A 17161-nucleotide genomic window follows, 5' to 3' on the forward strand; every position below is an offset into this window, starting at 1 on the left:
TTCAACCGAAGATATATATTTTTAGGGGTCGATATTCATCAAATATCTCAAACTCCTCAGTGACTTATAGATCATGTGTACACTCATAAACACATTAGATACTTAACCTATAAGTCTTCAAACCACCAAAATCACAAAGGGGCACTAGATGCACATACAATCTCCCCCATTTTGGTGGTTGATGACAATTAGGTTAAGTCTTCAACAGGGATAAAAATATGAAGTGTAAATACTTATTTGAGGAATTTGAAATCAAGATTCAGAGAGACTCCCCCTGAAGATGTGCATATCTTGAGGATATTGCTTTTCACAGCAAATGCACATTGATGATTTATATCATGGAGATCTCCCCCTGAGTCTTGTAAATCATGCATACATGTAACATATAGTATGAAGAAAATGAAGATGCATGATGACAAATGGTATCTGACGAATTCCAGCATGCGTGCATTAAAAACTCGAGGAATAAGCATGCGAAGAAAAGCGTTCAAAAACGTCAGATTACCATCGGGCTTAAGTTACAACTCATTACATAAAAACTTCAGAAGAGCCAAGAGTTTGCAACTTAAATATAGTTCATAAGCCCCAAAATATCCGGCTTGAAGACTAACTCTCAAGTTTCTCCCCCTTTGTCATCAAGTGACAAAAAGGGACAAACTGAGGACTAACGCCCGTGAAGACTTCACTTCTTGGCGGTTGATGAAGAGGCGTGATGCTTCTTGCGAGTAGTCTTGTTCCATGGACCAGTGGCAGTGTCGAGCTGTTCTTCATCAGATCCAGCAGTGCAGAATGAAGAAAAGGAACTGTCTTCAAGGTCTGGAACTGGAATGGGCCTGAACTTCTTCTTGGGCGGCCACTAAAGATGCTCTACAGGTATCTCCGAAGGTGTTAGTTGAGTTAGTATGGATCAAGACTGGGATTTGTCACTCCGTGTGACGGAGAGGTATCTCGGGGCCCACTCGGTAATACAACATCACACACAAGCCTTGCGAGCAATGTAACTTAGTGTAAGTTGCGGGATCTTGTATTACGGAACGAGTAAAGAGACTTGCCGGTAAACGAGATTGAAATAGGTATGCGGATACTGACGATCGAATCTCGGGCAAGTAACATACCAAAGGACAAAGGGAATGACATACAGGATTATACGAATCCTTGGCACTGAGGTTCAAACGATAAGATCTTCGTAGAATATGTAGGATCCAATATGGGCATCCAGGTCCCGCTATTGGATATTGACCGAGGAGTCTCTCGGGTCATGTCTACATAGTTCTCGAACCCGCAGGGTCTGCACACTTAAGGTTCGACGTTGTTTTATGCGTATTTGAGTTATATGGTTGGTTACCGAATGTTGTTCGGAGTCCCGGATGAGATCACGGACGTCACGAGGGTTTCCGGAATGGTCCGAAAACGAAGATTGATATATAGGATGACCTCATTTGATTACCGGAAGGTTTTCGGAGTTAGCGGGAATGTACCGGGAATGACGAATGGGTTCCGGGGGTTCACCGGGGGGGGCAACCCACCCCGGGGAAGCCCATAGGCCTTGGGGGAGACACACCAGCCCTTAGTGGGCTGGTGGGACAGCCCACAAGTGCCCTATGCGCCAAGGAGAAGAAAATCAAGAGAGAAAGAAAAAAAAAGGAGGAGGTGGGAAGGAAGGGGGACTCCCTCCCACCAAACCTAGTCCAACTCGGTTTGTGTGGGGGGGAGAGTCCTCCCCCTTGGACTCGGACGACCCCCTTGGGGATCCTTGAGCCCCAAGGCAAGGCCCCCTCCCTCCCACCTATATATACGGAGGTTTTAGGGCTGATTTGAGACGACTTTTCCACGGCAGCCCGACCACATACCTCCACGGTTTTTCCTCTAGATCGCGTTTCTGCGGAGCTCGGGCGGAGCCCTGCTGAGACAAGGTCATTACCAACCTCCGGAGCGCCGTCACGCTGCCGGAGAACTCCTCTACCTCTCCGTCTCTCTTGCTGGATCAAGAAGGCCGAGATCATCGTCGAGCTGTACGTGTGCTGAACGCGGATGTGCCGTCCGTTCGGTACTAGATCGTGGGACTGATCGCGGGCGGATCGAGGGACGTGAGGACGTTCCACTACATCAACCGCGTTCTCTAACGCTTCTGCTGTACGTTCTACAAGGGTACGTAGATCCCTCATCCCCTCTCGTAGATGGACATCACCATGATAGGTCTTCGTGCGCGTAGGAAATTTTTTGTTTCCCATGCGACGTTCCCCAACAGTGGCATCATGAGCTAGGTTCATGCGTAGATGTCTTCTCGAGTAGAACACAAAAGTTTTTGTGGGCGGTGATGTGCGTTTTTCTGCCCTCCTTAGTCTTTTCTTGATTCCGCGATATTGTTGGATTGAAGCGGCTTGGACCGACATTACTCGTACGCTTACGAGAGACTGGTTTCATCGTTACGAGTACCCCCCTTTGCTCAAAGATGACTGGCAAGTGTCGGTTTCTCCAACTTTAGTTGAATCAGATTTGACCAAGGAGGTCCTTGGATGAGGTTAAATAGCAACTCATATATCTCCGTTGTGGTGTTTGCGTAAGTAAGATGCGATCCTACTAGATACCCATGGTCACCACGTAAAACATGCAACAACAAAATTAGAGGACGTCTAACTTGTTTTTGCAGGGTATGATTGTGATGTGATATGGCCAACGATGTGATGTGATATATTGGATGTATGAGATGATCATGTTGTAATAGAAATATCGACTTGCACGTCGATGGTACGGCAACCGGCAGGAGCCATAGGGTTGTCTTTATACTAACGTTTGTGCTTGCAGATGCGTTTACTATTTTGCTAGGATGTAGCTTTAGTAGTAATAGCATGAGTAGCACGACAACCCCGATGGCAACACGTTGATGGTAGATCATGGTGTGGCGCCGGTGACAAGAAGATCGTGCCGGTGCTTTGGTGATGGAGATCAAGAAGCACGTGATGATGGCCATATCATGTCACTTATGAATTGCATGTGATGTTAATCCTTTTATGCACCTTGTTTTGCTTAGAACGACGGTAGCATTATGAGGTGATCTCTCACTAAAATTTCAAGACGAAATTGTGTTCTCCCCGACTATGCACCGTTGCTACAGTTCGTCGTTTCGAGACACCACGTGATGATCGGGTGTGATAGACTCAACGTTCACATACAACGGGTGCAAAACAGTTGCGCACGCGGAACACTCGGGTTAAGCTTGACGAGCCTAGCATGTGCGGCCTCGGAACACATGAGACCGAAAGGTCGATCATGAATCATATAGATGATATGATTAGCATAGGGATGCTTACCACTGAAACTATACTCAACTCATGTGATGATCGGACTTGGGATAGTGTAAGTGGATCATGAACCACTCAAATGACTTGAGAGATGTACTTTTTGAGTGGGAGTTTAGCATATAATTTGATTAAGTTAAACTCTAATTATCTTGAACATAGTCTAAGTCCACTTTGAATATATTTGTGTTGTAGATCATGGCTCACGCGACAGTCATCCTGAATTTTAATACGTTCCTAGAGAAAGCTAAGTTGAAAGATGATGGAAGCAACTTTGTAGACTGGGCTCGTAATCTTAAGCTAATCTTACAAGCTGGGAAGAAGGATTATGTCCTTAGTGCTGCGCTAGGAGATGAACCACCCGCTACGGCTGATCAGGATGTTAAGAACGCTTGGTTAGCACGTAAGGAGGACTACTCAATAGTTCAATGTGCAGTCTTGTATGGCTTAGAACCGGGACTTCAACGTCGCTTTGAGCGTCATGGAGCATTTGAGATGTTCCAGGAGTTGGAGTTTATCTTTCAGAAGAACGCCCGGATCGAGAGGTATGAGACCTCCGATAAATTCTATGCTTGCAAGATGGAGGAAAACTCGTCTGTCAGTGAACATGTGCTCAAAATGTATGGGTACTCAAACCGTCTAGCTGAGCTGGGGATTGAACTCCCGCAAGAAGCTATCACTGACAGAATCCTTCAATCACTGCTGCCAAGCTACAAAGGCTTTGTGTTGAACTACAACATGCAAGGGATGAACAAGTCTCCCGGTGAGTTGTTTGCGATGTTGAAAGTCGCAGAGTCTGAACTCCGTAAAGAGCATCAAGTGTTGATGGTGAATAAGACCACTAGTTTCAAGAGAAACGGCAAAGGCAAGAAGGGCAATTCGAAGAAGAGCGGCAAGCCTGTTGCCAATCCGCCGAAGAAACCCAAGGCTGGACCTAAGCCTGAAACGGAGTGCTACTATTGCAAGGGTATGGGTCACTGGAAGCGCACTTGCCCCATGTATCTGGCAGATAAGAAGGCGGGCAAAGAAAAATCAGGTATATTTGATATACATGTTATTGATGTGTACTTAACCGGCTCTTGTAGTAGTGCCTGGGTATTCGATACCGGTTCTGTTGCTCATATTTGCAACTCGAAACAGGAACTGCGGAATAGACGAAGGCTGGCGAAAGATGAAGTGACGATGCGCGTAGGAAATGGTTCCAAGGTTGATGCAATCGCCGTCGGCACAGTGTCACTTCAGCTACCGTCGGGATTAGTGATGAACTTAAATCATTGTTATTTAGTGCCTGCGTTGAGCATGAACATTATATCTGGATCTTGTTTATTGTGAGACGGTTACTCTTTTAAGTCAGAGAATAATGGTTGTTCTATTTCTATGAGTAACATCTTTTATGGTCATGCACCGAATGTGAGAGGATTGTTCATATTGAATCTTGATAGCGATACGCATATACATAACATTGAGACCAAAAGAGTTAGAGTAAACAATGATAGAGCCATATTTTTGTGGCACTGCCGCTTGGGTCATATTGGTGTAAAGCGCATGAAGAAACTCCATGCTGATGGACTTTTGGAGTCACTTGACTTTGATTCACTTGACACGTGCGAACCATGCCTCATGGGCAAGATGACTAAGACTCCGTTCTCCGGAACAATGGAGCGTGCAAGTGACTTATTGGAAATCATACATACTGATGTGTGTGGTCCAATGAGCGTGGAGGCACGCGGCGGATATCTTTATTTTCTCACCTTCACTGACGATTTGAGTAGGTATGGTTATGTCTACTTGATGAAGCACAAGTCTGAAACATTTGAAAAGTTCAAGCAATTTCAGAGTGAAGTGGAAAATCATCGTAACAAGAAGATCAAGTTCCTACGGTCTGATCGTGGGGGTGAATATCTGAGTTTCGAGTTTGGTGATCACTTAAGAAAATGTGGAATTGTTTCACAGTTGACACCGCCTGGAACACCACAGCGTAATGGTGTGTCCGAACGTCATAATCGTACTTTGTTAGAGATGGTGCGATCTATGATGTCTCTTACTGATTTACCGTTATCATTTTGGGGTTATGCATTAGAAACAGCTGCATTCACTTTAAATAGGGCACCATCAAAATCCGTTGAGACGACACCATACGAACTGTGGTATGGCAAAAGGCCAAAGTTGTCGTTTCTTAAAGTTTGGGGATGTGATGCTTATGTCAAAAAGCTTCAGCCTGAAAAGCTGGAACCCAAAGCGGAAAAGTGCGTCTTCATAGGTTACCCGAAAGAGACAGTTGGGTACACCTTCTATCTCAAATCCGAGGGCAAAGTGTTTGTTGCTAAAAACGGAGCTTTTCTCGAGAAGGAGTTTCTCTCGAGAGAATTGAGTGGGAGGAAGATAGAACTTGACGAGGTTGTCGAACCTCTCATCCCTCTGGATGGTGGCGCAGGGCAAGGGGAAACCTTTGTCGTTGCGACACCGGTTGAGGAGGAAGTTAATGATGGTGATCATGAAACTCCAGTTCAAGTTTCTGTTGAACCACGCAGGTCGACGAGATCACGCGCTGCTCCCGAGTGGTACGGTAATCCCGTCTTATCAATCATGTTGTTAGACAACAATGAACCTGCAAATTATGAAGAAGCAATGGTGGGCCCAGATTCCAACAAATGGCTAGAAGCCATGAAGTCCGAGATAGGATCCATGTATGAGAACAAAGTGTGGACTTTGGAGATACTACCTGAGGGCCGCAAGGCTATTCAGAACAAATGGATGTTTAAGAAGAAGACGGACGCTGACGGTAATGTGACTGTTTATAAAGCTCGACTTGTGGCAAAGGGTTTTTCACTAGTTCCAGGAGTTGACTACGATGAGACTTTCTCACCCGTAGCGATGCTTAAGTCCGTCAGAATCATGTTAGCAATAGCTGCATTTTTCGATTATGAAATCTGGCATATGGATGTCAAAACGGCGTTCCTTAACGGTTTCCTTAAGGAAGAGTTGTATATGATGCAACCCGAAGGTTTTGTCGATCCTAAGAGTGCTAACAAGGTGTGCAAGCTCCAGCGATCCATTTATGGACTGGTGCAAGCATCTCGGAGTTGGAACAAACGCTTTGATGAGGTGATCAAAGCATTTGGGTTTATACAAGTGGTTAGAGAATCTTGTATTTACAAGAAAGTGAGTGGGAGCTCTGTGGCGTTTCTAATATTATATGTGGATGACATATTACTGATTGGAAACAACGTAGAGCTTTTGGGGAGCATAAAAGGTTACTTGAATAAAAGTTTCTCTATGAAGGACCTAGGAGAAGCTGCTTACATTCTAGGCATTAAGATCTATAGGGATAGATCAAAACGCCTGATAGGACTTTCACAAAGCACATACCATGATAAAGTTTTGAAGAGGTTCAAAATGGAACAGTCCAAGAAAGGGTTCTTGCCAGTTTTACAAGGTACGAGATTGAGTAAGACTCAGTGCCCAGCAACTGATGAAGATAGAGAGCATATGCGCTCTGTCCCCTATGCTTCAGCCATAGGTTCTATCATGTATGCAATGCTGTGCACTAGACCGGATGTTAGCCTGGCCATAAGTATGGCAGGTAGGTTCCAGAGTAATCCAGGAGTGGATCACTGGACAGCGGTCAAGAATATCCTGAAGTACCTGAAAAGGACTAAGGAGATGTTTCTCGTGTATGGAGGTGACGAAGAGCTCGCCGTAAAAGGTTACGTCGATGCAAGCTTTGACACAGATCCGGGCAACTCTAAGTCGCAAACCGGATACGTATTTATTCTTAATGGGGGTGCAGTAAGCTGGTGCAGTTCCAAGCAAAGCGTCGTAGCAGATTCTACATGTGAAGCGGAGTACATGGCTGCCTCAGAGGCGGCTAAGGAGGGTGTCTGGATGAAGCAGTTCATGACGGATCTTGGAGTGGTGCCAAGCGCACTGAATCCAATAACCTTGTTCTGTGACAACACTGGTGCCATTGCCTTAGCAAAGGAACCACGGTTTCACAAGAAGACCAGACACATCAAACGACGCTTCAACCTCATCCGCGACTACGTCGAGGAAGAGGACGTAAATATATGCAAAGTGCACACGGATCTGAATATAGCAGACCCGCTGACTAAACCTCTTCCACGGCCAAAACATGATCGACACCCGAACTGTATGGGTGTTAGATTTATTACAATGTAATTCACATGGTGATGTGAGGGCTAGATTATTGACTCTAGTGCAAGTGGGAGACTGTTGGAATTATGCCCTAGAGGCAATAATAAATATAGTTATTATTATAATTCCTGTATCAAGATAATAGTTTATTATCCATGCTATAATTGTATTGAATGAAGACTCATTTACATGTGTGGATACATAGACAAAACACCGTCCCTAGCATGCCTCTAGTTGGCTAGCCAGTTGATCGATGATAGTCTGTGTCTTCTGATTATGAACAAGGTGTTGTTGCTTGATAACGGGATCACGTCATTGGGAGAATCACGTGATGGACTAGACCCAAACTAATAGACGTAGCATGTTGATCGTGTCATTTTGTTGCTACTGTTTTCTGCGTGTCAAGTATTTATTCCTATGACCATGAGATCATATAACTCACTGACACCAGAGGAATGCTTTGTGTGTATCAAACATCGCAACGTAACTGGGTGACTATAAAGATGCTCTACAGATATCTCCGAAGGTGTTAGTTGAGTTAGTATGGATCAAGACTGGGATTTGTCACTCCGTGTGACGGAGAGGTATCTCGGGGCCCACTCGGTAATACAACATCACACACAAGCCTTGCAAGCAATGTAACTTAGTGTAAGTTGCGGGATCTTGTATTACGGAAGTTATGCGGATACTTACGATCGAATCTCGGGCAAGTAACATGCCGAAGGACAAAGGGAATGACATACGGGATTATACGAATCCTTGGCACTGAGGGTCAAATGATAAGATCTTTGTAGAATATGTAGGATCCAATTTGGGCATCCAGGTCCAGCTATTGGATATTGACTGAGGAGTCTCTCAAGTCATGTCTACATAGTTCTCGAACCCGCAGGGTCTGCACACTTAAGGTTCGATGTTGTTTTATGCGTATATGAGTTATATGGTTGGTTACCGAATGTTGTTCGGAGTCCCGGATGAGATCACGGACGTCACGAGGGTTTCCGGAATGGTCCGGAAACGAAGATTCATATATAGGATGACCTCATTTGATTACCGGAAGGTTTTCGGAGTTACCGGGAATGTACCGGGAATGACGAATGGGTTCCGGGGGTTCACCGGGGGGGCAACCCACCCCGGGGAAGCCCATAGGCCTTGGGGGAGACACACCAGCCCTTAGTGGGCTGGTGGGACAGCCCACAAGTGCCCTATGCGCCAAGGAGAATAAAATCAAGAGAGAAAGAAAAAAAAGGAGGAGGTGGGAAGGAAGGGGGACTCCCTCCCACCAAACCTAGTCCAACTCGGTTTGGGGGGGGAGAGTCCTCCCCCTTGGACTCGGCCGACCCCCTTGGGGCTCCTTGAGCCCCAAGGCAAGGCCCCCTCCCTCCCACCTATATATACGGAGGTTTTAGGGCTGATTTGAGACGACTTTTCCACGGCAGCCCGACCACATACCTCCACGGTTTTTCCTCTAGATCGCGTTTCTGCGGAGCTCGGGCGGAGCCCTGCTGAGACAAGGTCATCACCAACCTCCGGAGCGCCGTCACGCTGCCGGAGAACTTTTCTACCTCTCCGTCTCTCTTGCTGGATCAAGAAGGCGAGATCATCGTCGAGCTGTACGTGTGCTGAACGCGGAGGTGCCGTCCGTTCGGTACTAGATCGTGGGACTGATCGCGGGCGGATCGAGGGACGTGAGGACGTTCCACTACATCAACCGCGTTCTCTAACGCTTCTGCTGTACGGTCTACAAGGGTACGTAGATCACTCATCCCCTCTCGTAGATGGACATCACCATGATAGGTCTTCGTGCGCGTAGGAAAATTTTTGTTTCCCATGCGACGTTCCCCAACAGCCACGACCAGTCAAAGTCTCGCTCAAAGTCCATTTCTTCAAGCTCTGTCTGAGTCTTCAGATTAGCAAGTGTAGCCCAGGTGCGATCAAAAACCTCATGGAGATAGTGATCGTTAAGCTTCACAGAGTTCTGTGTTGAAGTGAGGGTTTTCACAATGGCGCCAAACTGGCGTTTGACCCACTTGTGATTGCGATCCACCTTCTGGTGAAGACTGAGGAGAAGCTCTCTTGTATTCATCACGCGAGGAGGAACAGGTCTTGTCGGGTGAGTCTCGGTATCATCCCATGAACAATAAGCTTCCGGCTCTCTGAACTGGCCATCTAGGGGCCTACGGCCTTCATCAATCACCAACTTGCCTTTTCTTTCAACTGGCTCGAAAGTCTTCTTGTTGACCCTGATAGGAGGCATATAACCAACATGGTTGTTGAAATGAGCGTGGAAGTTGATGCCTGTCCTTCTCCTGATGAATCTCATGATCCATGGGGCATATATCTTCTGATCGAACGGACACATAGCATTGTCGGCCAAAGTCCTCAAGAAGAAATCATGTATGTTGATAGGAATACCATGGATGATGTTGAAGAGGATATTCTTCATGATGCCTACGACATCATCTTCATCATCATGGCCTTTGATCGGCGCGAGCACACTGCAGAGGATTCTCTAGACAGACCTTGGTGTATATTTGAGCTCATGGACGAGGAAGGTTTTTCTCGATGATTGCCCTTCAGCCAAAGGCTTCATGAGGACTTCCATCATCCCGTTGGGCATCTCACGCTCACCGTAAAGCTTCACAGCCTCCTCTGAGGGAATTGATACGGGCAGTTCACGGAGGAGCTCAGTAGCAGGAGCCTTGTAGTGAGTGTTTTGTGTCATCCAGTCAAACACCCAGGTGTTAATGTCTTCAGGGTCGCCAGATATGTGAAGAGTGGCATAAAACTGAAGAATGAGCTCATTGTTCCAATCATAGATGTGTGAGCACAATGGTAGCAGGCCAGGTTCATGGAGGACATTGAGGACTAGAGCTAGGCACGATATTGCTTCAAGTTCAACGTGAGGAATATGCCTGTGCTGGAATATCTTGTTTCTTCCACACAGCACAGAGGCATAGTAATTCAGCTGTGTCCTCGTCCAAAACTTCAGATGTCTCATTTGAGGCTTATCATAGGGATTCTCTCCAATGAAGTACATGCGCTCTTCAAAGAAGTTCTCCTTTTGAAACTTTGGACGCTTGGAGAATGGCTGACGCTGCATTGGCTGAAGATTTTGCTGAGGAACACGAGGGGAGACAACAATTGCAGTCTCGGGGTTGAGCACGATGAAGGCATTGTCTTGATCAGGTGCATTTTCTTCAGCATTGTCCTCAGGGTGAGGAATTTCATCAGCTTGGGCTTCAGGCTGAGGAGCATGCTCATGTTGTGCTTCATGTTGAGGAATGGGATCTGACTGGGCATCAGGCTGAGGAATAGGTTCATTCTGAGCCTCAGTGTGTTGATCTTGCTTAGGTGGAGGAGTTGGGTCAGCATGTTCCTCATCTTGAGGATTTTTCTCAGGACTTTGAATTTCATCAGCTTGAGGAATTTCACTTTGTTCTTCCTCAGCTGGCTTGGTGACAGAGGCAGTTTCATCAGCTGGTGCAGCTGATCTTTGTGCAGTGTCTTCCTGAGGAATGGAGGGCTGAGGACTGTCGTCAATACGAATTTCTTCGTCAGAGTGTTCCTCAGATGCGGCATCGTTCATTTCCTCATCTGTCCCTTTCTCTTGGTCTACAAGGATGACCATTTCATAAGACGGAGCGACATTGAGGGGCACAGGGTCAAGTGGAGCATTATCTTCAAGCGCTTTGAGGCGCTTGGCCTCTGTTTCTTCTTCTGCTGAGGAGGCCTTTCTCTTTTTGGCTTCCTTCTCAGCAGCCCTGGTTTTCTTCACGTCTGATGCAGACGGAGTCATCTTCTTCACCTTTGAAGCTTTTGGTGAAGGGGTTCTCTCGACAGATTCATCAGCTGGCTTTGATGAACCAGGTGGAGCAGAGTCATTAGCTTGCTTTGATGAAGCAGCTGGGTCAAGGGCAGTCTCACCAGCTGCAGCAGGTTCATCAGCTGGATTTTCCATGGTGATTTCTTCAATAGCCGGTACATCCACACGACTTTCTTGGGGTATTTCCTCAGCTTGAGGAGTTTCATCAGCTTGAGGAGATTCATCAGCTGGCTCTTCAATCAAGGGCTGAGGAGTTGGTGCTGGAGGGGCAGCCTTCTTGTTGTAGTCGTCAACAGCTCTAGTGGCAAGTTTGATGAAACTGCTCTTGAGACTCTGACGATCAGATAGCTTGGAGTACTTATCAGTCAATGTGTTCAACTCAGCCTGTGTTGACACCAGTGCATCAGGCGTCAAGTTGAGGAGATTATGCTTGAGGAATTCTTCCTTTTTAAGCTTCGCAACCTTGGCCTGCTTGGCTTGCTGTTCTTTCCACTTGGCTTCATTGATGAATGTGGCCACCATGTGGCTGATGCCAGGGGGAAGGTTCAAATCATCAAGCGGAGTGTTTGGGTCCTCATACCAGATGTTTATGTACTCTAGGAGGACCTTGGGGTCCATGGCCAGAGGAATTGCACTACGAGACGCTTGAGCTACCCTCTCCTGCTTGTTTCTGATTATAGCTTGCAGGGTTTGATCATCATATTCATCACTGCCCTCCGATGCAGACGAGAATGTGATGATTTTGCTGGGGCTTGGATGTGTTGCTCTTTCAGCAGACACCTGAGTCTTCACAGGAGGTGGTGAAGACTTTGTCTCCGAGCTTGTTGCAGCTGGGTGTGAGGAGCTGGAGGTAGCGGGCATTGGCTTCATGACCGGCTTCAGTGCTGGTTTCTCTTAAGGCTTTGGTGGTGGTGCTGAGGATTTTTGCGCTGAGGATTTTGGTGCTGAGGGTTTTGTAACTGATGCCTGAGCTGGTTTCTCTTGAGGCTTCGGATCCCTTGCTTTTGACGGCACAGACTGTGGTTGAGGAATTGCTGAACCAGAGGTCTCGGCGGCAGAGGAAGTAGCCGCAGTTGAAGCAGCGGCTGAGGATTCATTGAATTTCCTCACCGCAGCATCTGCCTGCTTCTTAAGCTTAGCCAAATTCTTGTCCTTCTCATCAGGATAGTCATCAATGGTCTTGAGGCTTGAGGGGTGTGCTACTTGATGAGCCTCAAGTGGGGCCCGTTTGCCAGGAGGCTTCAGGGCGAATTTCTTTGCATACTTGGCAGTTACAAATCTGTATTCCTTCCATTCCTTAGCCCATCGGCGTTCTATCTTTTGAAGCCGGATCTTTCTCTTGGCCATTGTTTCATTTTCATCAGGTGTGCAATAGTCCAAGTAAATATCCTCAGGGATATCCAAAGTTGTGTTCTGCTCAAGTTTCTTCCCTCCTTTATGTTTCCTAGCATCCTCCATTTTCTTCAGCCGAGGATTTTGCTGATGAGATTGAATTCTTGAGGATTCTGATGAGACTTGAATATTTTCTTCAAGAAACGCTACAAATGAGTTAATGTGTTGAGAACTGAGAGATTCATCAGCTGACATGTGTGTACCTGTGAACAGAGTATAGTTGCGAGAAATTTGGAGAGGTCATATGCGTTCTTAGATTTGAAGAAAATGAAAAAGTTTGACAGTTGAGGAATTTAACCAGTGGTTGAGGAATTTGCCTAGGCATACTTTTCTTGGGTTCCAGAGTTGTACAGATCCGAAAATTCGCACAATTGAGGAATCTCATGAAAAAATTAGATGCTTAGTGAGGTTCATCAATGGTGTGGTGATAGGCAGTGTTTGAGGAATCAAGTGCATATCGATTCTTGAGGAAAAACAGATTTCACATTGGAGATGTAAAATAGTAGATCTAACTTGTTGTAAAAATGGGGTTTTTATTTACCCTTGAAGGTGCACACGAAGAACACAGAAAACTTGTGGAGAGAAGCTCTTCGGGGCGTGTCCAATGCGCCCTAACCCGGCAGCAGAGGACGTCTACGGCGGCGGCGGACGAAGATGGTCCGACTCCGGCGTGGTTCCGGCGACGGAGAAGTCGAGGCAGTGAAGCTCTTCTTCGCCGGCGACGAGACTTCCAGCGGTGGCGCTAGGGTTCGGTGCTTTTTACTGTAGCAGGAGAGTGATGGGGCGAAGAAGTGTTTGCCGAGGGGGATAAGGACATATTTATAGCCAGACAGTTACTGTTGGCGCGAAGAATTCGAACCAAACAGCCCCTGCCTCTACGTCTCCGCAGGACACGTGTAGTTCCCGAGCAAGGCGGTGGAGATAGTGGAGATCGTGGTTATCCGAACGTGGGAAGTGGGGTTTAGTTACTGTGCATTAAACAATCATTTTTGAAGTGTTGAGGATTTTGTTACATAATCATCAGCTGACAAGGACACAATGAGGATTTTGAACAAAGTTTTAAGTAGAACGCATATGAAGAATCGAATAGACTGGATGAGAATAGCATAGAGGGAAAGTAGGGTCCGATCACATTCACTTAGATGAAATATCAACTTGAAGAAATAGCTATAAGTGAATGTTGTTGAGGACTTGAAATCACAGTCTATCTAGTCAAACGAAAGTCATCAAGTGTTTTTGAAGATTGAGTAACTTGAGGATTTTGTGATAAATCGTCACAATGAAGAACAACTGTTTTGAAGAAAAACACATTTTGAGGAAATGGAACATTGAAGAAAATCAACTTGAGGAATTTGCACGTTGGGAAGTGGCGTGACCCACCATATAAGAATGTTGATTAGAGACGTCACGTACAATTGTCGTAAAGCCCTGAGAATCAATTTCTTCATTGATTTCTTCACATTCAGGGTGATATTCTTCATCAATTGAAGAAAATCGATTCATCATGTGTTGCACATCTAAGTCATCAATTTTGCATAAGTGTTAGGATGTGTGCATGTTTTTACAAAACATTTGAAGATTCTAAGATATTTAGCTCACACCGCAACTTGCAAAACCTTTTCTCATCCAAGGGCTTAGTAAAGATATCTGCCAGTTGATCATTAGTCTTCACATGGTCGATGAGGATACTGCCCTTGAGGACATGGTCCCGAAGAAAATGATGACGAATCTGGATGTGCTTAGTCTTCGAGTGTTGTACTGGGTTGTATGCAATCTTGATTGCACTCTCATTGTCGCAGTAGAGAGGCACATTCTTCATGTTGATGCCGTAGTCCTTGAGGGTTTGCTTCATCCATAGTAATTGAGCACAACATGAACCAGCAGCAATGTACTCAGCTTCGGCAGTGGAGAGTGATACGCAGTTCTGCTTCTTTGAGGACCAGCAAACTAGTGATCTTCCAAGGAAATGACATGTACCAGAAGTTGACTTGCGATCCACACGATCACCAGCATAGTCAGAATCAGAATATCCTACCAGATGAACATTGGTGCCCTTGGGATACCATAATCCTAGTGTTGGTGTGTGAGCTAAGTATCGAAGAATATGCTACACAGCCTTATGGTGTGATTCCTTCGTTTTTGCTTGAAAACGTGCACACATGCAAACACTAAGCATTATATCTGGCCTAGATGCACATAGATACATAAAGAGCCAATCATAGAGCGGTATACCTGCTGATCGAATTCTTTACCATTTTCATAAGTGCCGAGGTGGCCGTTGGAAGGCATTGGAGTCTTGGCACCTTTGCATTCATGCATGTCGAATTTCCTCGGAACATCCTTGAGGTATTTCTCCTGTGATATGAAGATTCCATTGTGTTGTTGACGAATTTGAAGACCTAAGAAGAATTTCAGCTCCCCATCATAGACATCTGATATTCTTCACTCATCATGTAAGCAAATTCATCACTGTATTGTTTGTCAGTACAGCCAAATATGATATCATCGACATATATTTAGCACACAAATAGTTCATTATCATAGGATTTAGTGAAAAGAGTTGGATCGAGTGAACCAGGTTTGAAGCCTTTCTTCATGAGGAATTCCTTCAATGTATCATACCATGCCCGAGGGGCTTGCTTGAGACCATAGAGCGCCTTTTTGAGTCTGAAGACTTTATCTGGATTCTTTTGATCCTCAAAACCTAGGGGCTGAGCAACATATACTTCTTCCTCAAGCTTACCATTGAGGAATGCACTTTTCACATCCATTTGATATAAGATGATGTTATGATGATTAGCATAAGCAAGTAGTATTTGAATAGCTTCAAGTTTAGCAACAGGTGCAAAAGTTTCATCGAAATCTATTCCTTCAACCTGGGTGTAGCCTTGGGCTACAAGTCGTGCCTTGTTCCTCACCACTTGACCGTCCTCATCTTGCTTGTTTCAGAAAATCCACTTGGTACCGATGATGTTTTGTTTGCGAGGATCTGGTCGTTTGACGAGCTCCCATACATCATTCAGCTTGAATTGAAGAAGTTCGTCTTGCATAGCTTGGATCCACTCCGGTTCCAGGAAAGCCTCAGCAACTTTTGAGGGTTCTGTGATAGATACAAAGTAAAAAATGCCCACAGAAGTTAGCTAAGTGTGAAGCTTTTGACGAGTGAGAGGACCTGGCGCGTTGATGTCATTGAGGATCTTGTCAAGTTCTACTTCATTTGCAATCCTCGGATGAGCTGTTTGAGGATTTCGTCTGGGCTGAGGAAGTGGTTCTGGTGCAATTTCCTCGGGAGCATCTTCTTGATTTTCATCAGTGATGGGGATCGTTTCTTCATCAATTTCCTCAGTGGGAACAATGTCTTCAGTAGGTTTCAGCTTTATTGCTTCCTCAGGAGACATCTTATCTGGATCAGAAGGCAATTGCTCTTTTTGCGAGCCATTAGTTTCATCGAACCGCACATCTACCGTCTCAGCAACTTTGTTGTGATAGTTTTTGAAGACTCTATAGGTGTGTGAGTCCTTTCCATAACCTAGCATAAAACCCTCATGTGCCTTAGGTGCAAATTTTGAGCTATGGTGAGGATCTCTAATCCAACATTTTGCACCGAAGACTTTGAAATAGCTTACATTGGGTTTCTTATCAGTGAGGAGTTCATATGATGTTTTCTTGAGGAATTTGTGAAGATATACCCTGTTGATGATGTGGCATGCAGTGTTGATTTCTTCAGGCCAAAAGCGACGAGGAGTCTCATATTCTTCAAGCATAGTTCTTGCCATCTTAACCAGAGTCCTGTTCTTCCTTTCGACGACACCGTTCTTCTGCTGATCTTGATGCCAAAGTTCGTCGAGGCCCTTGAAGAAAATCGTTTGAAGATTTCCTGCACTTCAGTTTTATATACTATGATATGCACCCATGTATATCTGGAATAATCATCAACTATGACGAAGCCATATAAAGATGCTGCATTGGTTGGTGTGGCATGGTGAGTAGGTCCAAATATATCCATATGAAGCAATTCGACGGGACGAGTAGTGGTAATGATAGTCTTCGAGGGATGCTTGGATCTGGTCATTTTTCCAAATTCACATGCACCGCAGAGATGATCCTTGAGGAATTTGACTGATTCGATGCCGATGACATGCTTCTTCTTTGCGAGTGTGTGCAAATTCCTCATGCCTGCATGACCTAGTCTTCGGTGCCACAGCCATCCTTCTGAGGTTTTTGCTAGTAAGCAAGTGGCTGGTTGAGGACCTGTAGAGAAATCAACAATGTACAAATCCCCTCTTCTTACACCTTCGAAGACTTTGGATCTGTCAGACTCCATGATGACTACACATCTATATCTACCAAAGATAACAATCATATCAAGATCACAAAGCATCGAGACTGACATGAGGTTAAAACCAAGGGATTCAACAAGCATCACTCTGTCCATATGCCTATCCTTGGAAATAGCCACTTTGCCAAGTCCCAATACCTTGCTTTTACCTTT

Source organism: Hordeum vulgare, chromosome 1H (assembly GCF_904849725.1).
Source record: "Hordeum vulgare subsp. vulgare chromosome 1H, MorexV3_pseudomolecules_assembly, whole genome shotgun sequence".
Taxonomy (NCBI): Eukaryota; Viridiplantae; Streptophyta; class Magnoliopsida; order Poales; family Poaceae; genus Hordeum; species Hordeum vulgare.